Source organism: Electrophorus electricus, unplaced genomic scaffold (genome assembly GCF_041902795.1).
Source record: "Electrophorus electricus isolate QZ-2024a unplaced genomic scaffold, ASM4190279v1 Scaffold347, whole genome shotgun sequence".
In the NCBI taxonomy this organism is placed as follows: domain Eukaryota; kingdom Metazoa; phylum Chordata; class Actinopteri; order Gymnotiformes; family Gymnotidae; genus Electrophorus; species Electrophorus electricus.
In genome coordinates, this window is record NW_027658635.1 from 1 (window position 1) to 7,500 (window position 7,500).

Here is a 7,500-nt window from a genome sequence, read left to right on the forward strand (position 1 = left end):
AAATTAAGCCGCAGGCTCCACTCCTGGTGGTGCCCTTCCGTCAATTCCTTTAAGTTTCAGCTTTGCAACCATACTCCCCCCGGAACCCACAGACTCGTGGTTTCCCTCACGCTGCCCGGCGGGTCATGGGAATAACGCCGCCGGATCGCGGGTCGGCATAGTTTACGGTCGGAACTACGACGGTATCTGATCGTCTTCGAACCTCCGACTTTCGTTCTTGATTAATGAAAACATTCTTGGCAAATGCTTTCGCTTTCGTCCGTCTTGCGCCGGTCCAAGAATTTCACCTCTAGCGGCGCAATACGAATGCCCCCGGCCGTCCCTCTTAATCATGGCCCTGGTTCAGGAAACCCACAAAATAGAACCGGAGTCCTATTCCATTATTCCTAGCTCAGGTATTCAGGCGAGAAGCGGGCCCGCTTTGAACACTCTAATTTTTTCAAAGTAAACGCTCCGAGCCCCGTCCGGACACCCAGCCAAGGGCATCCGGGGGGCACCGGGAGACAGGGTCTGAGACAGGCGGTGGCACGCCTCGCGGCGGACCGCCAGCCCACTCCCGACATCCAACTACGAGCTTTTTAACTGCAGCAACTTTAATATACGCTATTGGAGCTGGAATTACCGCGGCTGCTGGCACCAGACTTGCCCTCCAATGGGTCCTCACCCATGGGTTTAGGATACGCTCATTCCGATTACAGGGCCTCGAAAGAGACCTGTATCGTTATTTTTCGTCACTACCTCCCCGTGTCGGGAATGGGTAATTTGCGCGCCTGCTGCCTTCCTTGGATGTGGTAGCCGTTTCTCAGGCTCCCTCTCCGGAATCGAACCCTGATTCCCCGTTACCCGTGGTCACCATGGTAGCCGACTATGGTACCATCGAAAGTTGATAGGGCAGACATTCGAATGAGACGTCGCCGCCGCGGAGGGCGCGCGATCGGCCCGAGGTTATCTAGAGTCACCAAAGCGGCCGGGGGGCCCGAGCCCCCCGGATGGGTTTTGGGTCTGATAAATGCACGCATCCCCCGAAGGGTCAGCGCTCGTTTGCATGTATTAGCTCTAGAATTACCACAGTTATCCGAGTAACGTGTGGAGCGATCAAAGGAACCATAACTGATTTAATGAGCCATTCGCAGTTTCACTGTACCGGCCGTGTGCACTTAGACCTGCATGGCTTAATCTTTGAGACAAGCATATGTTACTGGCAGGATCAACCAGGTAGTTTGCACCGTGGTCTGGGATGAACCACGAGTGACATCCGCCTCCCCTTCCGGGGGCTAGGAAGCAGCGGGTTGTAAGTGCGTGCGCCGTCAGGTCCAGACGCCATACAGGGCTACCCAGGACAGCTTCCGCGGCCAGTGTAAACGTGCTCGCGCACCGCCCTCTGGCCTTCGGACGCCGACCTCTCACCTTGATGCAAAGCTGTCCCATCCGGTCCTGCCCGCACCGTACCCCGTCCACCTCCTCCGGAGGTGCGGACGGCCGACTCCAGGTGCTTTCGGCGTTCCCTCTCTTCACGCCGTTTTGATTTTCGTGGGCCGCTGGTGGGGGGACAAGGGAAAGACCTCGTCGAATTCCCTCCCCCCTAGCCTCGCTCAACCTACGTTTCGTGATGTAACCAAGAAGAGTGATTCGTGGGCCCAGGTAGGTTTGAAGAGGAGGCCAACAAAGCAGGGCACTCCCTTCCTCCCAAACCACAGACACCAGTATAGGACAACTGAGTAGACAGACTGGCCGTCTGAGTCTCCCCCAGAGAGTTCTGGGATGGGTTACAAATAACCCCCACCCCCCATCAGAGGCTTGACCCGCTAGAACCAGGGAGGATCTGTCAAAACCGCTCTCCACATCAGAAGTTCTGGATCAGCCGGGGCTGGTCGGCAGACGTCCACCTAAGGCCGTGGCCTAACCCCGTGTGGGGGGATAGCGCTCGCACCCGTACACGTGGACACCCGCTCGTCAAATGGCTGGCTCCTCACTTACCGTAGGGGGAATGGTTTGCCTACCCCTGGCGGGTCTGGTACTCCACTCTACCAAACAAGGAAGCAACACACCAATAGACCCCTGCAACACCGGGCAGCTTTGGGCAGTGTCACTACACTCCTCCTTGTTCTTCACGTTCCTTCCGTGGTGATTTTTTTTTTTTTTTCGTGGCCATTGCCGTGCATGGCTTCCCCATCGCTTTGCATGCTCTCCATTGCCTCGTGCTGCTTCACCATTGGTCTCACCTGGAGACCGAAGCCGCTCTCCCAGTAACCCGATGGTACCTGGCCAGAAAACCCCGTGCCCGATTTCATCTAGGACAAGGGCCAAACCACAGACCGTGCCCGTCCAGGGTCAACCCCTGGTCGGACAGGCCTGGTGGGTCGATACCATGGATGTGGCAGGCCGACGAGAATCCACTGGTACATTTACAAACACGCCCACCCTGGTGGCATGGCTGTACGACCCATCGTCGAAGCACGCTGCGGCGGACTGAGCCATTGGATCCAGTTGCCTGGGCGTACACTCAGCCCAACAGACGCACTCGGGTCGGGGAGAGCAAAGCAGACTGTGTGCCTGGATGTGCCCACTTCCATAGGGGAATCGGCATGATGGTTCACTTAACCCGAGGAGGGCTCCCCTCGCGGGATAAGCACCCCCCTCGGGGGATGGGGGGGGGGGGGGCATCCAGAGCACACCACTTTCCGGTAGGGGACAGGCGTTTGATCATGTGTCCGAGGGAGAGCTCCCCTTGCCGGCCGAACACCCCTCGGACTCCCCTTGGGCTTCCAGAGAACGCCACTGGATGAATTTAGTGCTTGGACCCCATTGATTCTCTTTGCTCTCCCATATACCCGACGGGACCTATTTGCAAAACCCCGTGCCAACCAGACCTCCAGGAAGGGGGCTGGCGGCTAACCATGCCCAGCAGGGTGCACCCTGGTCGGACACTTTGGGAGGGTCGAGAGCCTGGAAGTGCCACCCGGGGGAGTAATTCTGATTTCCGTTTTAATGCACTCAGGGACAGCCCGAGGACCTCTGTAGTGCACCTGAGGCGGACTGAGCCGTCGGGTCCAGGGGTCTGGAGTTCGGAACCTCCAGGGTTCACCTGGCTGTTCTCTTAGCCCGGCAGGGTGCACCCTGGTCGGACACTTTGGGAGGGTCGAGAGCCTGGATGTGCCACCCCGACGAGTAATGAGTTTTCCCTTCGTATCTCTTCCGGACCAGGTCCGATTCGCACGAAACTCGCTGGGCATGGCCAGGAGCGCCCCCTGCTGCCCACGCCACCGTCCCCGCGCTTCTACTCCCGAGGGCCGAGGAGACAGCGAAGCGTGGGTCGGGTCGCCTGCTTCCAGGGTCTCCCTGGTACTCTCCAGTCTCCCGAGTCCATCGGGTCCGACCTCGTATTTTTAGCCCAGACGGGGAATGAGAAAGGGGCCCCCGACCGCCCGAGGGCGGGCGCTCGCTTCTCAGCCTAGGAACGTCCGATTCCCACGAAACTTTTACGCCAGACGTTCCTGGCAGCGAGCGCGTTCAAAGGTGACCCGCGCTGCTTCTCTCCTCCCAAGGGCCGAAGAGATATTCGTCTTCAAACCCGACCGGCCCTGTGTTTGCCGCCCCGGCGGTTTTAAAAAATCATAGCGTAAAAACGGTGGGTGCGCTTCGCCTGCCGCTTGGACAGCGTTAAACGGCAGCCCCGGCTCTTTCCAAAGGGCCCTCAACCGACTTTCTGCTCCCAAGGAGCCCAGAGATATGAAACCGAAAAATCAAAACCCCGTGCCAACCAGACCTCCAGGAAGGGGGCTGGCGGCTAACCATGCCCGGCAGGGTGCACCCTGGTCGGACGCTTTGGGAGGGTCGAGAGCCTGGATGTGCCACCCCGACGAGTAATGAGTTTTCCCTTCGTATCTCTTCCGGACCAGGTCCGATTCGCACGAAACTCGCTGGGCATGGCCAGGAGCGCCCCCTGCTGCCCAGGCCTGGCTCTGGGCCTGGGCACACTTCATTCACTTTGTACCTTTAAATCATACTACTACTACTACTACTACCACCAGAATTCCAGGGCCAAGAGGTCACACAGTCATACACAGCAAAGTAGCTCTGGGCCTGGGCACACTTCAAGAAGTTTGTCCCTTTATATAAGCCTAGAAATAGACTTCCAGGCCCAAGAGTTCAAACACATTCATGCCCAGCAAAGTAGCTCTGGGCCTGGGCACACTTCAATCACTTTGTGCCTTTAAATCATACTACTACTACCAGACTTCCAGGCCCAAGAGGTCAAACACAGTCATGCCCAGCAAAGTAGCTCTGGGCCTGGGCACACTTCATTCACTTTGTGCCTTTAAATCATACTACTACTACCACCAGAATTCCAGGGCCAAGAGGTCACACAGTCATACACAGCAAAGTAGCTCTGGGCCTGGGCACACTTCAAGAAGTTTGACCCTTTATATAAGCCTAGAAATAGACTTCCAGAGCCAAGAGGTCAAACACAGTCATGCACAGCAAAGTAGCTCTGGGCCTGGGCACACTTCAAGCACTTTGTGCCTTTAAATCATACTACTACTACTACTACTACTACTACTACTACTACTACTACCAGACTTCCAGGCCCAAGAGTTCAAACACATTCATGCCCAGCAAAGTAGCTCTGGGCCTGGGCACACTTCATTCACTTTGTGCCTTTAAATCATACTACTACTACCACCAGACTTCCAGGGCCAAGAGGTCAACCACAGTCATGCACAGCAAAGTAGCTCTGGGCCTGGGCACACTTCAAGATGTTTGACCCTTTATATAAGCCTAGAAATAGACTTCCAGGCCCAAGAGTTCAAACACATTCATGCCCAGCAAAGTAGCTCTGGGCCTGGGCACACTTCAATCACTTTGTGCCTTTAAATCATACTACTACTACCACCAGACTTCCAGGCCCAAGAGGTCAAACACAGTCATGCCCAGCAAAGTAGCTCTGGGCCTGGGCACACTTCAATCACTTTGTGCCTTTAAATCATACTACTACTACCAGACTTCCAGGCCCAAGAGTTCAAACACATTCATGCCCAGCAAAGTAGCTCTGGGCCTGGGCACACTTCAAGATGTTTGACCCTTTATATAAGCCTAGAAATAGACTTCCAGAGCCAAGAGGTCAAACACAGTCATGCCCAGCAAAGTAGCTCTGGGCCTGGGCACACTTCAATCACTTTGTGCCTTTAAATCATACTACTACTACCAGACTTCCAGGCCCAAGAGTTCAAACACATTCATGCCCAGCAAAGTAGCTCTGGGCCTGGGCACACTTCAAGATGTTTGACCCTGTATATAAGCCTAGAAATAGACTTCCAGAGCCAAGAGGTCAAACACAGTCATGCCCAGCAAAGTAGCTCTGGGCCTGGGCACACTTCATTCACTTTGTGCCTTTAAATCATACTACTACTACCAGACTTCCAGGCCCAAGAGTTCAAACACATTCATGCCCAGCAAAGTAGCTCTGGGCCTGGGCACACTTCAATCACTTTGTGCCTTTAAATCATACTACTACTACCAGACTTCCAGGCCCCAGAGGTCAAACACAGTCATGCCCAGCAAAGTAGCTCTGGGCCTGGGCACACTTCAAGAAGTTTGACCCTTTATATAAGCCTAGAAATAGACTTCCAGAGCCAAGAGGTCAAACACAGTCATGCACAGCAAAGTAGCTCTGGGCCTGGGCACACTTCATTCACTTTGTGCCTTTAAATCATACTACTACTACCACCAGACTTCCAGGCCCAAGAGGTCAAACACATTCATGCCCAGCAAAGTAGCTCTGGGCCTGGGCACACTTCAATCACTTTGTGCCTTTAAATCATACTACTACTACCAGACTTCCAGGCCCAAGAGGTCAAACACAGTCATGCCCAGCAAAGTAGCTCTGGGCCTGGGCACACTTCAATCACTTTGTGCCTTTAAATCATACTACTACTACCAGACTTCCAGGCCCAAGAGTTCAAACACATTCATGCCCAGCAAAGTAGCTCTGGGCCTGGGCACACTTCAAGATGTTTGACCCTGTATATAAGCCTAGAAATAGACTTCCAGAGCCAAGAGGTCAAACACAGTCATGCCCAGCAAAGTAGCTCTGGGCCTGGGCACACTTCATTCACTTTGTGCCTTTAAATCATACTACTACTACCAGACTTCCAGGCCCAAGAGTTCAAACACATTCATGCCCAGCAAAGTAGCTCTGGGCCTGGGCACACTTCAATCACTTTGTGCCTTTAAATCATACTACTACTACCAGACTTCCAGGCCCCAGAGGTCAAACACAGTCATGCCCAGCAAAGTAGCTCTGGGCCTGGGCACACTTCAAGAAGTTTGACCCTTTATATAAGCCTAGAAATAGACTTCCAGAGCCAAGAGGTCAAACACAGTCATGCCCAGCAAAGTAGCTCTGGGCCTGGGCACACTTCATTCACTTTGTACCTTTAAATCATACTACTACTACCAGACTTCCAGGCCCAAGACGTCAAACACAGTCATGCCCAGCAAAGTAGCTCTGGGCCTGGGCACACTTCATTCACTTTGTACCTTTAAATCATACTACTACTACTACTACTACTACTACTACTACTACTACTACTACCAGACTTCCAGGCCCAAGAGTTCAAACACATTCATGCCCAGCAAAGTAGCTCTGGGCCTGGGCTCACTTCAATCACTTTGTGCCTTTAAATCATACTACTACTACCAGACTTCCAGGCCCAAGAGTTCAAACACATTCATGCCCAGCAAAGTAGCTCTGGGCCTGGGCACACTTCAAGATGTTTGACCCTTTATATAAGCCTAGAAATAGACTTCCAGGCCCAAGAGGTCAAACACAGTCATGCCCAGCAAAGTAGCTCTGGGCCTGGGCACACTTCATTCACTTTGTACCTTTAAATCATACTACTACTACTACTACTACTACTACTACTACTACTACTACTACTACCAGACTTCCAGGCCCAAGAGGTCAAACACAGTCATGCCCAGCAAAGTAGCTCTGGGCCTGGGCACACTTCATTCACTTTGTGCCTTTAAATCATACTACTACTACCACCAGAATTCCAGGGCCAAGAGGTCACACAGTCATACACAGCAAAGTAGCTCTGGGCCTGGGCACACTTCAAGAAGTTTGACCCTTTATATAAGCCTAGAAATAGACTTCCAGGCCCAAGAGGTCAAACACAGTCATGCCCAGCAAAGTAGCTCTGGGCCTGGGCACACTTCATTCACTTTGTACCTTTAAATCATACTACTACTACTACTACTACTACTACTACTACTACCAGACTTCCAGGCCCAAGAGGTCAAACACAGTCATGCCCAGCAAAGTAGATCTGGGCCTGGGCACACTTCAAGAAGTTTGACCCTTTATATAAGCCTAGAAATAGACTTTCAGGCCCAAGAGGTCAAACACAGTCATGCCCAGCAAAGTAGCTGTGGGCCTGGGCACACTTCATTCACTTTGTACCTTTAAATCATACTACTACTACTACTACTACTACT

At 53.1% G+C, this 7,500-nt stretch overlaps 1 pseudogene; it reads right to left on the reverse strand.

Moving 5' to 3' along the window:
* LOC145655800 (18S ribosomal RNA) lies at nucleotides 1–1,218 on the reverse strand (annotated as a pseudogene; the record flags this gene model as incomplete).
* Between the last annotated feature and the right edge of the window lie 6,282 nt (nucleotides 1,219–7,500).